At 43.0% G+C, this 20,482-nt stretch overlaps 1 pseudogene; it reads left to right on the top strand.

Annotated features, from left to right (window-relative positions):
• Positions 1-19,128: 19,128 nt before the first annotated feature.
• On the top strand, positions 19,129-19,497 carry LOC115859377 (cyclin-dependent kinase 2-associated protein 2 pseudogene; annotated as a pseudogene).
• The last annotated feature ends 985 nt before the right edge of the window (positions 19,498-20,482 follow it).

Below are 20,482 nucleotides of genomic sequence, written 5' to 3'. Positions count from 1 at the left end.
CAAATCTAAATTTAAGTTTACAATTTCATAGACTTGTTTCTTGAGAATATAGGAACGTCACAAACTCAGTCTCCGTGGGGGTTATCAGATACGAAACTGGGGTAAGGATGTTTTGATAAAATCTATTGAATAATTAGATTTCTAATGGTCGGGGAAAAAAGAAGTTGTAACTGTTTGGTTGTCTGCCGAATAGCACGCCACAGAGCGTAGGACACCAGGTTGGACGGTATGGATGGAGCTCAAAATCTCTCTTGTTGCAAATGATCGGTCTGACGCAGGTTGTGGTTGAGTGACTCGTCTAAAGTCACTTGGGCCACTTGAGCTGATGTTAGAAACAAGGGCTAAAGAACTTTTTAATGTTATGGTGCTTTGACTCCATGCTATTTGGGAACATTTCAGAGTTTTTCTGAATTGCCGACAACAGGTTTTTTATTTCTCATCAGAAAACAATACCCTGATCCAGAATTTGCAAAAAAAAAAAAAAAAAATGTGGTTAAAACAATTGTATTATTTGAAAAGGCAAATGATATTCTGGTCCTATAGAGGCTGGAGATCATAGATTCCCTATATCCCATAGTTGTTTCTATTTGGCTTTATAGTAAAATCATCTTGAAACATTAAACCCTAAACATAGCCTGTACATGACAGCAAAGAAACTTTTAGAAAAAGAATAAATTGCCGAATGCAAGTGTGGACTGTAATTTCTTGACATGGAATGGAAGCAGATGCGCCCAACTTAACATGTCGCTATTAAATTCACTTCCAACTGGCGTTTCTTCTCCTTTGGTGGGATGGAGGGGTGTTGGCACAAAGCTCTCTTTTCTGTTCATCAAGCAACTCTATTTTGGTGTATGCCATGAGAAGTTACTCTTGGGTCATACATTAATTTGGAATAAAGGTTTAAGCTATAGCCCTAAGTTCTGTATTTTGTCACTGCTACACCTGGTTTTAAGAGTAGGCTGTTAAGTTGAGTTGCCCGTTCAAAAGCAGTAGGATGTAAGAGCCTGTTGTATCTTTAGCATCCTTTAGCACCACTTATTAAAGTATAGCATAAACTTGCAAAAAGCAAGCAGCTGACACATATCGAGTATTTACTATGGGCTGAACACAGGGCTGGGGACTTTGGGTCCATCATGGCTAAGCACCGTAAGAGCAAAGCAAGATAGGCATTTTCTCCACTGTGATGGGGCCATGGAACTGTAGCTCTGAGAGGTTAAGGCTCTTGCCTGTGGTCACGATCTAGAAACAGCCAAGCTAGCACTGTGAAGCTCTGACAGTGAAGCATGAGTGCTCTTCACTAGCATGGAAACATGGAGACCATCTCACATTCACCCTTGTTTTCCAGTAGAAGAATGGTAGTGAGGGAAGCTAAGGGACCACCAACATCACACACTTGGCCAGGACAGGAACTGAGGTTGCCTGGGGTGGAGGTGAGGAGAGACTTCCATGTGATATGACCTGGAGGATGATGACAGAGAGGCAAGAACTTAGAAATGGCCCAGAATGTAATTTACCAGACTAAACGAAGATGCTGGAAGTCCATGCTTGTGCATATGTTTTGAGGTCTATTTCTAGGATATGGAAAGAAACTCCCAGGCTCCTTCACATCCTATTCTAAGGTGCCCATCAGGGGAAGAAGCGTGGCATTCAATGATTGGGGCCAACCTCCAAGGAGCTGTGAATGTCCATTCTTACTGGCCCAGGGAAACATTAATTTATATAATCCATGAATCTTACTCTTATCTTCTTACAGAGCCTTCTGTGGTAGGGGTGAGAACACTGGACTTGTCTTCAGAATGCCTAGTTTGGATTGGGTGCTTGCAGTATACTACCTCTGTCTCTTATGGGAGGTGACCTCTCTTCTCTCTGACTCAGTTTCTTCATCTGTAAAGCAGTACACCCACCTACCTCTTAGGAATGTTCCTGTGTATCAGGTCTGGCCACAACTCGTATTTCTACCATGGAGAAAATTTGAACTGTTCCATCCCAGGTCCCTGAAGTGCTTTTCCCTCTTATGATTGTGATCATGTGCTTGTGAGGCTGGTGGGCTGGGAGGATGTCCACTGCTGGAGAACTCTGAGCAAAACTCCGGTGGAGGTCAACACACCAGATCTGCTTTTACACAGATCGTTTGAACACAATACTCTTCGAACACAATATTCTGTATCCTTCGAACACAATATTCTGAGTTGCATATTAAATACAGGCTAATGGGACTTGGGCCTAAAATGGTGATATATGAACACTTAGAAATATACAATTCACTCAAAGGAATGGTTCAAATGGCTAAGAAATTTGGAACGGATACAAAGAAATACTTTTCCATGCAGAGTGCGGTGGACCTGTGGAATTCACAGCTGCAAGAGGTAATTGAGTCAAATGCCGTGGGTGTATTTCATAAAGAGCTGGTGTGGCAGACAGCTGCCCGGGCAATGCAAATTGTGCTGTTAAAATTATGCGCTGGTTAGGCATTCACCATTGTCACAGGGGACAGAAGTCTCTAGGACTCAAGACACAAGTCGAGGTAGCAGCTATTTTTACTAGAGAGCCCTTTATTTTTCCAAAGTACTTTCTCACATCACTCCTCTGAAGTAGGAAAACAAAACAAAACAAAACAAAACAGGAAGAGGGTGTAATGGTAACTTCTCTCTTTGAGTGTGTGTCGAAAGAGGCACTGGGAATGTTTGTTGCTGTTTTCCTCAAAAAGAAAAAAAATGATGCAAAGTTTCCTTTGATCTCAGGTAAGTCAAGTTCTCATGTAATTGCATGTTTTCCGACTAAACTTTCCAAAGTGAAGTTTCTTCACAGGGACCCAATCCATTTTTCTCAGATAATTCTGTGAAAATGGAAGCACAATGTTCTTTTGCCTTTAAGTGATTCTGATGGTTCGTTTGGCCCCGCATCTGTTGACTGAAAGTGTCTTCAGAGGATCCTGGTCCTCCAAGCCCGCCTAGAACCTTCCTGAATCTTCCAGAAGCTCTCTGGCATTGCTCTAGCTCTTGAATCATGCATATTCAGATAAAGGAAACAGGAAAGTAGAGCAAGTGTCTAGAGTGTTTAAAGCATTTTCCTTTGGGACCGGATTGGATGGACGCATCAAAATGAGAGATGCTGACATTCTGCTTTGTAGATGAAGCCTTAGTATTCATAAGGTCACAACCTTTCTTCATTCTGTCTGCGTATCCTTGGCTTTTATTCCCTTCTTCTGAAATCCTGGCATCAGCAACCCTTCAGAGGCAGTGGCCCAGCTTGTTGACCCCCGTTTTTCTGGCATGTTGTGTGTTTGGGTTGAAAGATAAGGAATTGTAATGATGACAAGGTGACTCTGCAGAGGACTTTGAAAAGCGTGGGGTAAAGGCTTCGGGGTGGCTCCCAGCTTGGGGGCTGCAGAAAGGCAGCCTGGCTGCTGACACTGGCACCGGGTCCAGGTTGTGCAGCCCTGTACAGACTTGTATTTTACAAAATGAACACTTATCCTTTTCACTGGTCCAAGGGGAGTCTGCATTGCCAACCCCCATGAAATAGGGCTCTTCTGCTCAAGGGAAAGATAGAACTCACAACGCATGGTTTTGGTGTTTCCTCTCTGTGAGTCTTCACTAACGGAAATCTCTACTCCTTGGGTACGAAACCAGAGAAGGCTTGTGAAGGACTACAGACCCTCAAAGACAGATGATGGACAAACCTGCCATCATTTGGGGTCTGTCAAAAGCTTCAACTCATTCCCATGTTTCTAAGTCAGTAAAACCAAAAACATATTTTTCCAAACACATTTCCACCCTCCCATCATTTAAAAAACCCTGTGTAATTTAAGGGAAATTCAATCCATATGCTCTTGATTTGTTTACACTTGTATCATCAAAATATGTTTTTAAAGAGCTTTCGGAGTTCCCAAAAGACTCCTCAGCCTTTTAAATGAGCCTTTTAAAAGCTTTTTTTCCCCTCTTAGTAAACAGGAGGTTGCATGTTGCCAAGGGTAAATGAACTTGAAAATGAAGAGGTTTGTGCTGGGCTCAGAATTTTAAATCTACCACTTCTGCTTGGGGTTTGAATTCTAAAATCAGCTCCTGGAGACTTGTCTCTGCATTGTTACAGGTCATGAGGCCAACAAAGGACTTGTTCTGTAATAACTGTATCTCCAGAGCAAGGAGCCAGAACCTTCTTCAGAAAACAGTGAGAAGAAAAGACAAGGGTAAGGTACCCACGTCCCTTCTCCTTTCACAAGAAAGGAAGAGAAAACGAAAAAAAGGAAGGAAGAAAGATGGAAATAAGGAAGGAAAGAAGGGAGGAAGAAAGGAAGGAAGGAAGAAACAAAGAAAAAACCTAAAAACCCCAAACATCTCATCCTTCCCAAGTCCTATAAATGACCCTATAAAGTTATCCCAAGAAAATAACTGACATTGACATTTGCGTATATCTTTGGGACCATTAATGGTTCTTCTTCACAAAGTCCTCTGTGCTGCATGGTACCGTTGACTCATATGATTGAAAATGTTTCCTATTTTACAGATGGGGAGACTGAGGCCCATTTGACACAGTGAGTGAAGGACAACACTGGGAATAGAGCAGTTTCTGGATTCGTGCTCATTCTACCTCCCTCACTGCTGTGTTCTCACCCCCATGCCCATTGTATAAATGAGGAAATGTAAGTGATGGTCATACCTCCTCATGAGGAGCGACTACCACCTCTTTATTCTACCTTCATGGAACCCCCTTTTTGTTTAGCAGTTAGCACAGAGGAGGAGTCGGTAATTATCTGCTGAGAAAAGGGACAGTTAGATCCATGCATACTAGAAGAAGAAACTCAGAGCTAAATATGCACACACACACACACACACACACACACACACACACACACTCATTCTTAGAGGCATCAGGAATCTGGTTTTGCTTGAATTATTCGAGTCTCTTGTTTCTCTCTGATTTTTCTGCCCAGCCTGTTGCTTGGCTTTGTCAGATATTTCAGGCCAAGACATTTCCAGAATGATGTCATCAGCCAGATCTTCTTTCATATCAGAAATCAACGTCTTTAATCCTGCGTCTCAAAGAGAGGGAAGGAACGACACAGCAAAGCTTATAGACTATCCCGCCGTCACTGTTAAATGGGTCCTATCTGTCTAGCCTTCTCATGGAGGGAAAGGGAATGGACCCACCAGCCAGAGACTCAGTCTGGAGCTTCTACGTTGGCAAAACTCCTACTAATCAGTTAGTCACAAACCTGTGACCTGGGTGTGTTCACAGACTCGTGCCTGCGCTGACATTTCTGATTTTAATCCAGCGATGTGTGTGTTTAACTGAAGGCTTTCATTTATGCTTGTTAGCAGTATTTGGTCTATCAGAAATAGCGTATTTAAACACTAACAATTCATCTTGGAAACAAGAGGAAAGACAAGTGTTTGGTTGGCCAAAAAAGTTGGTTCGCGGTTTTTCTGTAAGATGTTACTTTTTGGCCAACCCAATACAGTTTTTGCTTTTCTTGTTTCAACAATAACAGCAAAATCCCCCCAAACCTATTAATATGCTAGGCAAAATTTGGTGATAATATATGTGTTTGTCTCTCTAATGAGATATAAATATATAAATACATGTTCTTTCCACATGTTCATATATACCCCAAATTTGCATGGAGGAAAATCATTCTATAATAGGCCATGGTCTGCAGGTAACTGGAAGTTTCTATGAATTTTAGGAGTCTTCCACATATATAATTGGGAGGGATTTTCCTCAGAAGACCAGAAGAAGCCGGTCAGATCAGCGGGCAAAGAATTTTGATCACAGTAATAGAGCTAGGAAAGAGATTTCGTCCTGTAGAAGCAAGAACCTTGGATACACTGATGTTTGTACTGCCGCATCTTCTTTGATTTCACTTTACTTTAAATGTTCTCATAGTTGGAGGGTAAGATGAGAGCTCATCTGGTCCAGCGTTTCTGCAAGTTTTCTGAAGATAAGACCCAGCGGAGGTCTGGGCCTCCGTCCATACCAACTAAGTCAGCATCTCCAGGGGGAGACTCCTGACTATGAGCTCATTTAAGAAGCCCTCCAGGTAATCTGTATCATTAGGGAGGAAATACTGGACCCAGGTAGGGACCCAGTACCTATGGATACATGCAGCTAGTTAGTGGTGGAACTGGGCGGACACTGAGACCCACTCATTCTAAACCAGGCTTTCTCTACTTTACTCACCTGTGTCTTTGATGAGCAAAATTGGGCTTTCTAGAAAGATCCATGAGCAGGATTTAGGAGGCTGAAGTTCTGGACCTGTGTGTCCTTGTGGAAGTGTCTTATATTCTCTCCGTCTTGAATCCCCATCTATATAAGTCAGAGCTAAGATAAGATCTCGGAGGCCTTTTCCAGCTTTCTCCCCCTAAGAGACAATTGGATTTGCTGCTGGACATCCCCCAAAGCAGCGGCTGCTTCTGATTGATATCTAATTCCCTAGCACCCAGCATTTAAACTCAATAAATGTTTGTAGAAATAAAATTAAATATGAATGTAGCACATTGAATCATGTGGTCCTCAATACAAAACTTTTTCATGTTCTTGTCTTTTCCAGGCTTTTATGTGTAGCAGTGATTTTTATAATAGTAAACCTGTAGTAACAGAGCAGTACTGTCGTGAAGGTTTATTACATATGTGGGCATTTTGTTTCTCTGGCACATCCTTGAAAACTCTATCTTTGGATTTGAGTCAATTAAAACTAAGTCACTATCTTTAAGAACTCCTAGGGAAGGAGCCCCTTACCTTTTCTCCAATGTCCAACATGAAATATGATGCATTTAAGTCACATCCTCTGTTCTCTTAAAAAAGAAAAACAGACAAAATTGGTGTTTTCCATTTAGCATATTCACATGTCCTGGGGAACAGACCATTTCCAGGGAAGTAGGTTACGATTTAAAGCCTTAGGACTTCCAAATTCATTTAAGAAACCGGGGGTGTCAGCCCATCCTCTTCGAGGCTGCTATTAATTTAAACCTCCCGTGTGGATACAATACAGGTGCGAGGTTTTAAAGGAGTCAGGAAATGAGGCAACGGGAGCCATCGGGCACTGGCCTGCAGCATGACTTGATGACTCACAAGATGGCCCGAGCAGGAGCGGGACCAGAGGAGAGTCACCTGCGCATAGAATTCTTCAGGTAAAGCTAGCAGGTCAGTAGGAATTCTTTTTCTCCATCTGGTCCATTTGATGGTTCCTAGGATGATGGGGGGAGCTGGAGAGGACGAGGGAAGTGGTCAGGATGAAGAGCTAGCCTCTAACCAGCATGGACAGGCTGTGAAGTCCTAATTCAAGCTCTCCACTGGCTTCGTCTTGATCATGTTAAGAGGAGATGAAACTTCCCAATGCTGTAGCCTCTGGAACATTCCTTTTTTTTTTTTTTTTTGCGTCACGCGGACCTCTCACTGTTGTGGCCTCTCCTGTTGCGGAGCACAGGCTCTGGATGCGCAGGCTCAGCGGCCATGGCTCACGGGCCTAGCCGCCCTGCAGCATGTGGGATCTTCCCGGACCGGGGCACAAACTCGCGTCCCCTGCATCGGCAGGCGGACTCTCAACCACTGCGCCACCAGGGAAGCCCTCTGGCACATTCTTTGTACATATTTTGAGAAAGAATGGCAGTCAACAAAACAAGGAATGCCAAATGTGTGACACTTTGCAGACCTGGGGAGGGAACCTTTTTTTTTTTTAGTATGTAGTTAAATGCTGTGATCATTTGGTCCTTTTTTCAAGATTTTAAGTAAACTGTTTGAAATGAAATTGTTAGCACCAGGGTTGTGTCAGAAAGCAAAATTCATGACTCATCGCTAGGTTTCTTATGCGACCCTGTAGGGGTGTTATTTGTGAACTGACACTCTCAAGAACATTCTCAGGAAAGATCGGTACACACGTGAGACTTCCCAGAGACCACCGGTTCATTACAGATATAACCTTTCATAGGCAGCGATGCGAAGAAAGATTCGGCTAACTCAGCTACTTGAGTTCCAGAAGATGCCAGAATAAGGCCTTTAGAAGAACATCTGAAGGGTACCAACTGCCCCCTCCCTGCCCAAAGCCATCTCTTCTCCATTTTCAATCTCCCGTTTCCCCACATGGTGCTGACCTCTCTCCAATCCAGTTCCCATTTCCAAAGACTGGAATTTTTGTCTTTGCCTACATACCTTTCTAGTGGTTGCATTCTATTGATAATTCTCTTCTTCAGTTAGAATACAAATCCCTGAAAGGAAAGAAACGTGCTTGTCCATTTATTTGTACGCTTTTATTTGTGGTACCTCATAAAATGTCCTATATGAGCTCAAAAGCGGTTGCTAACTTGACCGATAAGATAACCTTGTCTCGTTGGAGAGTCTGCCTGATTTGGGCACACTTTTCAGACTTTGTCACATCACCACACTTGTACAAATGTTCTGAATGCATCGTGAGTTGCAGATCTGTTGACAAATCTTCCAGAACAAAATGAGAGAGAAATTAAAGCTGAGAAGAGGGATTAGGTGGAAGACTCCCAAATATAAGGGGCTCTTCGAGTTGTTTGCATGTTTTGCCTATAAATATGATGGTGGAGATTGTATCTCTTTCATCTGTAAAATAATTGGTATAATGCTTTCTGTGAAATGGGCAGCATAAACATTTGTAGAATACAACTGGGAAAATACTTGAATCACTTCCATTTCTGTTATAGCTACCATCACCTTCGTTCTTTCTGTCTGAGAAACTGATGAAGATTAGACTGAACCTCCACTTGTCCAGTTCAAAACCTGTGTCTGAGCCCGGTGGGAAGAACCATAGATCTTGGTGAAGCTGATGCCTGGGAACCTGAGTGTGCTCGCCTAATCTGCATAGCAATTTCATTCATACACACCTTCACTTTCCCTTGGCAGGGGGGATTTTGGTGATGGCAATCTCCAAACAACCCACTTACATGAATTCACTGACAAGCAGAGTTGAATAAAAATGGAAAGTGTACCCTCCCAGCCAAATGGACCAGAAGAACAATCATGGCCAACATAAGAGAATTCATATTCTAGTTCTTTGGACACCCAGACTCCTAAGTCTTTCATGAAAGTCAGAAGAAAGATCTCTAAGAATAGAAAAGAGTGGAGTAAGATGCTCTTCAGACCAGCTGAGAAAGCCAGCAAGATTTGCCATGGATCAGACTAATGTGTATTTGGGAAGTATTTATGCCAAGGAAACCACTTGCACACTAAAATTCTGGTCTTTGTAATAAAAAAAGTTTTGCTTTTTTGAAAGATTAATAACGTCCACAGATGAAAAAGTGCTCCAAGTGCCCTCTTTCTAAATGGCTTACAAGGTTGGGGTGGCAGAAAAAGAATGGAAATGGTGATCCACGCTTTGCACACATGAAAATTCCATGTGTTACTTCTGTTTTCTGGGTCCAGCCTTCTCTTCTTTGGGGGGTTTTAGTCACTGGAGACACATGAATTAGTTGCAGAGCTAAATTCTACTTAGTCTTATAGAAGAATGCCGGGCATAAGGGAAATTCCAGGGTGAAGACACCTCCCTAGGGACAAGATGCAGATGGTCACACTCACTGCCTCCACGACGGCCACCCGGATCCAAGCTGCTGTCATCTTCCATCTGGATGACTGTGCTAGCCCTCCCATAGGTCTCCCTGCTTCTTAACCTTCCTTCCCACCCTTGTTTTTAATACCAGAGCCAGAGTAATTCCTTTACAATGAAAATAAGAGAATGTCAAGTTTCTGAACTCCCGCGATAGGTTAAAATATGGGATGCCCAGTTAAATTTGAATTTCAGATAAATAGTGAACAATTTTCAGCATAACTGTCTCTAAAGTTTCATGGGACATATTTAAAACATTGTCCCACGAAACTTTAGAGTTTCCAAAACTAAAAAATTATTTCTTTGTGTTGCTTTCCTATTGCTATAACAGGTTGTATTCCTCTCCTATTGCTGTAACAAACTTGCACAAAGTTAGTGGCTTAAAACACCACAAATTTATTATCTTACAGTTCCGGAGATCAGAAGCTAAAAAACAAGGTGTTGACAAGATTGAGTTCCTTCTGGAGGCTCTCGGAGAATATCTGCTTCCTTGTCTTTTCTAGGTTATCGATGCAGCTTGAATTCCTTGGCCTGTGATGCCTTCTTTCATCTTCAAGGGCAACAATCACATCACTCTAACCTCAACGTAGCCTATCACGTCTGCTTCTCCAATTCGTCTGCCTCCTTCTTCTGTTTCTTAAGGGTCCTTGTCATGACATTGGGCTCACCCCACTAATCCCAGATAATATTCCCATCTCTAGACCTTTAACGTAATTATATCTGCAAAGTCCCTTTTGGCATATAAGGTAACAGTTTCCACATAAAGTAATAAGTTCTTGGCATGAAGATGTGGACATCTGGGGGGAGTCATTGTTCTTTCTATCACAGTGTTTATCAGAAATTAAAATTTCACTGGTATCCTGTGTTTTCATCTGATAAATCTGCTCCCCTCCTCGCCCATGGCTTCCATCTTAGAGGAAAAGACCGTTCCCCTCCACTGGCCTGCAGAGCTCCGCATGATGTGACCCCTCATTCACTCCATTCTAGCCACACTGCCTTCTTTCTGTGACTCGAATGCTTTCAAGCATGCTCCTTCTTAGAATTTTTTCTTGGCGTTCTCTCCCCTCCACCCCACCCATGCCGTCTCTGCATGTCCCACTGCCTCATTGCCTTCACATCCTTGAAAGTGTCACCTTTTCCATGAAGCTTTCCCTCAATTCTTTCTCTACCGACCACTGGTGCTCCCTAAACTCCCTCACTTTATTTTTCTTCATAACACTAACCACTATCTGAAGGGCTGTCTATTTTGCTTTTATATTTTGTTGATTGCCTCTATTTTCATCTACTCTTTGGCCACCACCAGAAAATATATATATATTTTATGCCCTCGTGTATCTTCCATGCCTAAAGAGTCCCTAACACATCAGAGGCATTCAATAAGTATTTGTTGGATGAATGAATGAACGAATGAATGAATGAACAAATGACATACTTCTGGAGTGGATGAAGTTATGGCCTATCTTTTCTTGCCAGATCTAAGAAGTATTTTGTTGCTCATGTTCTGTGCATTGAAGTGAAACCTAAACAAACTATTTTAATAAGCTCATCTAAAAATAGGAGTGATTCCTGCCTTGTGATTTATAGGAATCTATTCATGATTACATAAGATTGGGAGGCAAGCAGTTATTATTGCTTTTGCAACAGCTGCCCTTCCCCTGCTCTGATGCTCTAGTGCAGTTCCAAGGCATAACTGTCACATTTCTCATTTTAGTGGCTAGGCTTGGTTCCAGAGAATTAAAATTTTCATGTGGTCTTTGTGATTAAACTAATAACAAACAAGCTTCAAGAAGCCACTTTTCAAAGTCTTCTAATTCATTTTTTCTTAAATGTGGAGTACTTCTTTATTAAATCTTCCAACTATGAAATTTTTATAGATTTGAATGGTACCATTCTGGAGAATTTAAATGAACCTTTTTCTTAGGGTCAAGGGCCTTAAGGGGAATTGATGGAGATTAAGAAGAGAGAGCATGGAGGCTTTCCTTCAATATAACCCTTTCTAAGAATATATCACCATGAGTCTGGATTCCATATTTGGCAGTTCATACAAGAGTCACGTAGAAGTCTTGCTGACTTATGTTTCTGAACCAACATTTCTAACAATCTGACAATAGGGCTTCCAAGAAAGAAAGCAGATTTCAAAACACTCCTAAAGAAAGAAAATAAGGACAAAAGACTATAATAGAAGTTTCTGGAATACTTAAGTCTCTCAATAAATATTCGAATGAATGAATGAATAATTAAATGAACACATCCATGAATAAAAGACCTCAAGAGCGACATTTCTGGTTACCCCAGAAAGTCCAGGGTCTGTGACTCTCCACATGTATTGTGTCTTGTCTCTGTTATTATTTCTAACATAGATATTGCCTTTTATCTCAGGATATAACCACATGGAAGCCCTCTGGCTCAGACAGTTTTTAGAATGCAGACAGTAAACGTTTATGTAGGCAAGGATGCCCCACTCTCTGAACTGCTCCATGGTTTATCTTAGAATCCTAAGCATTTGAAATGAATACATTCCTCTTTCTCCTGCTGACATGGGAGGCAAGTGAAAGATCTGCTGCCTAATATTAGACGGAAAAAACAGAGTTCTGTCAAAGTCATGTGCCTTTCTCACTTCCTCCAATGCTCCAGATTGTTCTCTTCTCCAAATTCTGTAGCGTTTAACAGGTGGAATTTGGCATTTTGACCCTTCATTACACCTTATTATATATTTTCCCAAAGTATAAGTCTTGGGTAACCAACAAGATTGGACAGTATAGCATTGTGGAAAGATTTAAGGCTTTAGAGAGTGAAGACCAGTAGGCAAATCCTGAATTGTGCTATCAGTAGATGCAGGTTAGTTATTTTTCTCCATTCTATTACATTGCATTTCTACCTATAAAATGGGACTAATAACCCACGCTTCGTGTAGCAAGAATGACACAAGACAATGTGTGTTGAAAGGATTAGCAGTGAACCACAACATAATATATGCTCAATACGTATTTATTTTTCTCTCTAAAGCACAAAAGCTGTGACTCACATCACCACAGCTTAGGGAGAAGCAGGGGGGAAGTGCTCATAAGTAAGGATGGATTGTTCGATTATAATTTGATTATTGAGCTTGGGAAGCATTTCAAAGTTTTGATTCTCTGTCCTTAGTCAAAAGTAAACTAGAGTTTTACCTTTTATCAAAGGTCAGCCCATGAACTGTAAATAGGACGGCACTCTTCTCACACCAGGAAGTTCCTCTAACAAGTGAGAGAGGATTTTAGAAAAGACGGTTTTCTGGAGGCTCTACATGGGAGATATTTCCACCACCAAGCAGGCTTAAAAGGATGCGCTTCTAGCAGCGTAGAGTACTGATTTCTTCTTCAGGAATATAACATCTTTTCACCTTTCAAAGCACCTGGACAAACCAGGTGATAGGTGTAAACATACCTGGGTTTTCATTTATTGAAACTATCAGAAAAGAACTTGCCAACATTGAAATAATGCTTTCCCACCAAAAAGGAACATTGTGTGCTTAAAATAAAATATTTTCCTGTCTTGCTAATACCCGTATCTAAACCTGCTGGGTCTCTGCATTTTTCTAGGTACTTCAGAGACACAGGCTACAGGGGATGAGGAACATTTGTGTGAAATGTGGGTGGCGTGCAAAGATGTCACCAAAGTTCAGCCTTTGCTCTCTTTAACCATTAGGTTGGAAGATGCAGCTCTGCCCTTTTGTGGATTCAGAAGTGGGGTAATGTGTGGGTGTGCCACTCATGACAGCAAATTTCCCCAGTGTATCTGCCTCTTTTTCCAATCACTTGGTTATGGGCCATTGAGATTGACATTTATTACCACCTAGGGCTTTTCCAATGCCTGCACGCTTACACACCCACGCTTACTATTTAAAAGTCAGATCGTGTTTCTGTTTTTTTTTTTTTTTTTTTTTTTTTTATGCGGTACGCGGGCCTCTCACTGCTGTGGCCTCTCCCATTGCGGAGCACAGGCTCTGGACGCGCAGGCTCAGCGGCCATGGCTCACGGGCCCAGCCGCTCCGCGGCATGTGGGATCCTCCCGGACCGGGGCACGAACCCGTGTCCCCTGCATCGGCAGGCGGACTCTCAACCACTGCGCCACCAGGGAAGCCCCATGTTTCTGTTTTAAAACAATATAAATTCAGCCTGGTGGCCCGCCTTATTCACACAATCAGCTCTAAATGCCTTTTTGGTTTAAAAAGTAAAGATTTATCATCATTGATGATGTTTAGAAAGGATACGATATAGGCCCATCATCATCACCATCATCACTATATACACTTATATAAGCTGCTACTGTGTGGCAAGCATCATATTTATTGAATTAAATTAAATTAATTAATTTATATTATTATTTTATTTCATTTCCATGCCAACTTTGTGAAGCAGGTCTTGGCATTATTCCCATTTTACAGATGAGGCTATTGAGTGCTAGACAGGTTAGGAAACTTGCCCAGAGGTCACACAGCCAGTTCTTGGTAAAACTGAAAAAGAAATCATATTCATTTTCTAAGGCTGCCATAATGAAGTACCACAAACGGGGAGGCTTAAAACAGCAACTGTTATTGTCTCACAGTTCTGGAGCCTAGAAGTCTGAAATCAAGGTGTCAGCAGGGCCGTCCTCTCTGTGAAGCCTTATGAAAGTATTCTTTCTTGCCTCTTCCAGCTTCTGGTGGCCCCGGGGGTTCCCTGGCCAGCAGCTGCGTAACTCCAGTCTCCACTTCCACCTTCACACGGCCTTCTTCCATCTGTGCCTACGTGATTCTGTGTCTTTAAACAGCATTCTCCCTGTGCGTCTGTGGCTGTGTCCAAATTTCCCTCTTCTTATTAAGGACACCAATCATATTGGATTAAACCAACCGTAATGACTTTGTCTTAACTTGATTACATCTGCAAAGACTATTTCCAAGTAAGGTGATATCTCATCCACAGGTTCTGGGGGTTAGGACTGTTAAATATCTTTCTTTGGTGAAGGGGTTAGGGACACTATACTACCCATAACAAAAATCCAGTCCGTCTGACTGTAGAATACATTTTTTCATGGATTCTTCCCTGGAGGCAAATTCCTAAAAGGTTTTGCTCAGTGGGAGTGGACAGACTCTTGAGGGATGCACTCTGCAGAAAAGGGTGCTCATTGAGGTACAGGATTTCCAAACTGTTTAGCCATCAGCTGACTCTGCAGAGACCGTTCAAACCCACCAACAGACCAGGACTCTACTAAACAAAGAAAATAAGTCTGTACCAAATTCTGACTCGGGGTTCCTTTTACTCCCCAACTTTCACCAAAACTCCTTGGCTCCTAACGGTCTGCAACAAGAGAAAGCAGGGGCTTCCTCTACGGACTTGTTGCCCAGAGACCGCGTGGATGGGGCAGTTGCTAGAGAGCCACGTGGCTGTTTTTTGAGGGGCAGGGGGCGAAGCTGCTGAATCGACAGGGTCTGGGCGCTGCAGCCTGGGAGAGCTTCACCTGTCTCAACTCCTCTAGGCACAGATTCCTGCCACTAGACTGCTGGGGTAGCCAGACTGGAATCTTTTTAAAGGTTAGCAACTTTGCCTGATGCCATCTGTCTCTCTCTCTCTCTCTTTCTCTCTCTCTCTGTGTGTGTGTGTGTGTGTGTGTGCTTGCTCCTGATTCTGTACAATGTGCAAATTTAGAGCTTCCTTGGAACAATGCCGAGGGAGCAAACCTCAGCTCTGGCTTTCAGTCACCCCCAACTCTTTGTGGCAGCAGAGAATGGTTGGAGAATACAATGACGTGAGTAACTGGGACAAAATTTTACACACTGCTAAGGGACCCTTACTTTTTCTGTTGGGGAAATTGAGGACTACAGAATTTAGTGCCCGACCAAGGTCACACAGCTAGTGAGAGGCGAAACTGACACTAAGCCTTACGTCTCTCTGATTCCCAATCTAGAGATCTCTTCAATAAATTAATGAATCGGTGCATTTTATAAACCTTTTCCTTTTCAAAGGGCTTTCAAAAAGCATTCATCTTTTCCTCCCCACCATGTAGTAATAAGAGAATTGATTCGAATCCATTAAGAGTAGCTCAGCGCCTGGCATATGTCCTTCGTACAAACCAACCTGAATTCAATTCTGCAAATGTTCTCTCTCAAGTCTCACATATTTTTGTTTATTCCTCTGTACCTTTGTATTCTGTTCAGGGTTAGCAAAGTTCAGAATTTGTTTTCCAAGCAATGGATGGTTCGGTTCCTGTTAAGGGTTCCATGCTCTCCAACGCTTCCTGGAACTCACTACGGCAATAGACCCCAAGGCGACTGCCCACGTGCTTACGACTGGCAGTCGCTGCCTTTATTACTTTAGAGTCCTCATCTCCCTCTCTGTTTCCGAGCTCATCTTTCTACCTCTGGCGGTTGTGGCTTTTGCCATTGCTCTGCCATAAGATATCCGAAAACAACACAGGCTCTGAGTCATACAGATGTGGCTTTGAACCTGGCTCTGTCACTAACTGAGCACGTGACATCTGTGTTCCCACAGGTACAAAATATACCACAACAACAGAAGATATGCAACCTTTCTTAAAAAGGTGTGATGGTTAACAGGATAACAAAGGTTGAGCGCCTGGCACATAGTAGGTATTCAATAAATACTAGCTCCCCTCTAAGAAACCACATGGGAAGGTTGTGTTGATGGTCCGTGCTCCTTTACCTCGGCTAATGTTTGAGGTTATTCAGATTATGAAACGATAGAGGCACATGTCGTATCAGCATTTAGAGAAGTGGTTTTGACACTCCCTGAAGGAGATGTATGGGTGGGGCAAAAGCATAGCAAAAATCCCAGCAAGATTGCATGATGTCTGAGGACCCTTCCAGCTCTGCTACCATATGATGCTAGTAGTTGCTAGTGAATACTTTTTAGAAGAGCCTGAAAGAGATTAGGACAGTAAGAGAGAGAGCTGGGGACAGTTGGAAAACTATGTATCATTGGCTAAAAGAAAGAAGGTTGAATTTGTTGCACGTCAGTCATATGCCAGGTACTTCTTACTTTGTGTTTTCACAAATGTTATCCCATTTAGTGTTCGGAAGAACATATAAGGTACGAATTATTATCCCATTTTTCAGATGACAAAATCTAGGCTCAGCTTGTCCTAGTAGCTCATCTAAGTTGTGCAGCTCGTTCAAGATGCAGAGAAATATGAATTCAGGTTTCACGTTCCCTGGTGTCTCTTAGGAAGGCTGGCGGGGCTCAGGCTGAAGGTTTAGAGAAAAGGATTCAGGCAAAGCTGGGAAGCCCCAGTCACTGCTCCCTTTACCTGACTGCAGTAGCAGATGGTTTCACCGGAATAGGGACACCTGCACCCCTCTCTGGGCATTTTTTTGAGATGATAAATGACATGAGGAGACATTTTTGGGCGAAGGGATTGCAATCAATAAGACCAGGTGTCCTTGTTGGAGGGCATGGCCAGGTGATGCTGAGTAAATATTCCTGAGGTCCCGTGAGATTCTCCTCCTTGACCATCAGTACAAGCCCTACGAGCAAATGCAGGGCAGGTAGGCGCCCATATTTGCAGTCCATTATGGCATATAAGCAGCCCCAACTTATTTCCAGGGGATGAATTAGACAAAATGGCAACGACCATTGGAAATGAGAGAAATTATGTACAAGATTTATTCCTTATTCAAAATGATTTGATCTTCCTTACCATCCATGTAATTTATTTCTTTGAAGTTTGGTCTGTTTTTCTTCACAAAAGACCTATAAGATATAAGTATTTATATTTAAATGTCTTGAAAGGAAAATAAATATCCTCGCAGGGTTATCTGCTGTACAAAAATCAAATCCTCATAGGTGGCTTTGGAAAAGTCATAGTCTAACTTGGTATTTTTGCTTCTCAAGTGACCCATTAGAATATTTTTCTGATGCACTTGAAATTGGTAATTTTATTTATTAAAGGTCTTTGAGTCTATAAATGCTGACTTAAAAAATAGAAATTACTGTAACTGTGGATGTCTTTCTCCTTGAACTTGGTGATCAAGGTTGGGGGCAAATACTGGGATGAGTCTTGTTACCCCCAAACCACTCACCTAAACCATTGCCAATTTCCTTCCAGCCCAAACTAGCAATAACTTACACCTGAGTTAAGGAACGCTTCACCCTTGGTTTGTAGAGCTTCGCTGAAGACCAAAGAGTGGCCTGAACCTCTGGGTCCAGTGGGTGTCACTTCTAGATGAACCATATTTCTTGGGCTTTTTCATTAGCCTTGGATGGGCGGGTACGTATTTTTCTCTACCAAGGGAAAAACTGTTTCAAGAACCAAAGTAGAAAACATCTATTTTTCTTTGCTCTTTCTTTTGTTTCCATTTTATCAAATACCATCTGGAAAACATGGAGAGACATATTGTGATATATGAATGTGTTCAGCATCATCGCTGGAATAAAGAGAGTTTAAAGCATAGTAAAGGGAAAATTATAGGATGAGCTGGTGTATTTTAACAGGCTAATGATAGGATCACCAGCCAGTTCCAAGTATTCCCTAAAGCTATATGTGTATTTAGCTGTTTTTCCTTTATTATTTGTTGAGTTTCAGGATTTATGTATGTATCTTATTGAAAACACAGAAAGATACCCTAGTAATTAAAGTTAAGCTGGTTTTTATCATTTCAATAGAATTTAGACAGCAAGTGACTATATTACAGGCAGTTGGCCTAGAGATTAATTTATGCTAGTTCCATATACATGAGTGCCTCCAAGTTTATATTATTTTAACCCAAGTCACTCCCGGGGATTGGAAGGAAAACAAATGGTTGTTTGCTGATACCCCCATGCTATATTATTGTGGCATTTGTCCTCAGCTAGTGAGATCTCTTCTTTTCCCAAAGTACCCCTAATGGGTTTGATAATAAATGCCAAGAAATTTCTTGGAGACTGCCTGTTTTATAATCGTGACAGTTTGGGGATTACAGGACAGCCAATATCTAGTCCCTATGGCGTGCATTCACTTAGAAGGGCTTGGACCTCTGCAAAACTCTTTGAAAGATCACATCCTTCTTGGGCTTTGAGTGTTTGTGTCCTGGGGTGTTTCAGGGTTGACCCTGGACAGCACTCGTGGTTATTAGTTCATGGTGTTCTTGGGAGGCGTTTGAAGTCAGCTGGAGCCCTGCTGATAGAGCTGCTGAGTGCAGCGTCGTATCGACATAATTTCATGATGTGTTTGCATCGAGGGCTCTGGTGCCCTTTCTGAGTGAGGTAAGCACTTTTGGAGCCGGTGTTGACAAAGTTATCTGCTTGTTACCCACTTTGTAGGAGGCTTTCTCTTCTCCTGTTTCCCAGATATTTTTCCCTCTTAGTTTCTCCACCAGTGATACCTTCTGATGTGCATTATTGGTGCTTCTTGTTCAACGGTTTAGAAGTTGAAATGTAGCCAGAGATTTTCTTTCCATACGCCATTAATGATGTAAACCAGAGAGCTTCCTGCAAAGAAGATAGGAAGTATTCTTTACTAAAATGCTGGAGTTTTTTCGTTTCATTAAACTAGTTTATTTATTTCATTCATCTAGGGACACTCTAGATTTCTGCGGCACCCAGGAGTTGGGGATGTCCTACAAACCCACCGCCCCCGCCCCCAGCAGCACCCCTGGGCCCGGCACCCCGGTCCCTACAGCCGGAAGTGTCCCATCGCCGGCTCGACGCCAGAGCCGCTGCCCCTTTCAGACCACTGTTTAATGACTGTGGACCGCCCTCCATGGGCTACGTGCAGGCAGTGAAACCACCTGGTGCCCAGGGCTCCCAGAGCACTTACACTGACCTGCTGTCAGTCATAGAGGAGATGGGCAAAGAGATCCGGCCCATCCGACCTATGCTGGCAGCAAGAGTGCCATGGAGCACCTGAAGAGAGGCACCATCCATGCCCGGGCCCTAGTCAGAGAGTGCCTGGCAGAGACAGGGCGGAATGCCCGCGCATAACAGGAGTCGACGCTGCCTCAGCATCTGGACCTTTCCGGGCCACTGCAGAGCACCTGCTTCTCCCTGGCCTTCACCCCGAGTTGCACTTCCCATCCTGGGCTTCCTGTCCTGTGTCCTTTGGTGGGTGGCCTCCAGGAACCAGTGGGCGGCTCTCACTCCAGTCGGCAGCACTAACTGGAAACCCCCAAAGGAGTTAGCAGCGAGGTCACTGTGAATCCCACCCGTGACCTGCCAACAGTGTTGATCCAACTGGAGCTTCCTCCTTTCTGGGGCCCACACCACTCAGCACTTACCCAGGACTTCTCACCACTTTTCCCAGCCCCTTCTCCCCAGCAGGGCCTCAGAAGGCCTGTCGCCTCCCAGCCCTGTCTCCTGGGCCGTGGCGACTCTTTTCTCAGTGAGTCTCTTGCTAAACATGCCCTTTTTGTATAAGTAAAAGATAATTTGGAAAAAAAAAATTTGATATTCATTAAATAAAAATAATATAGTTTCCCTACATTTATTTGAAGAACTGCTCCTTTGATTAAAATCCTGAAAATCTGTAACCATAGTGGGGGAAACAGTTTCACTTTGACAGCAGTAACCGCACTGGCCTGAGAGTGATTCCTGTCCCACTACTAGAGGCTGATTCTGTCCCAGAAACACTGGGCTCAGGGGAGGAATCACTGCTTTGCTTTGCCACATGAGAGAGAGGTGTCTTTCCTCCAGCCTGTATCTTTCTGATAGCAGATCTAGTCTTGTGGGCGCCCGTGAAGTCAGAATCCCAGTTCTGCCACATCCCGTGTCCCCGTGGGCAAGTTTCAAATTGCTCTGGGCCTTGGCTTTTTCTGTCTGTAGAAGGTTAGTTCCTTTGTCTCCAGCTGAGATGAGGATTGGGTGAGAATATGAATGGAGAAGGTCTGGCACAGTTGCCAGCCCTCTGGTGGCACTTCATCCAAGTCAGTTTCCTTTTCCCTCTGGGGAACAGTCCCCATGGCTATGCTTG

This window comes from Globicephala melas, chromosome 13, assembly GCF_963455315.2.
Source record: "Globicephala melas chromosome 13, mGloMel1.2, whole genome shotgun sequence".
Classification (NCBI taxonomy): domain Eukaryota; kingdom Metazoa; phylum Chordata; class Mammalia; order Artiodactyla; family Delphinidae; genus Globicephala; species Globicephala melas.
This window is presented reverse-complemented; position numbering and strand designations above follow the sequence as displayed.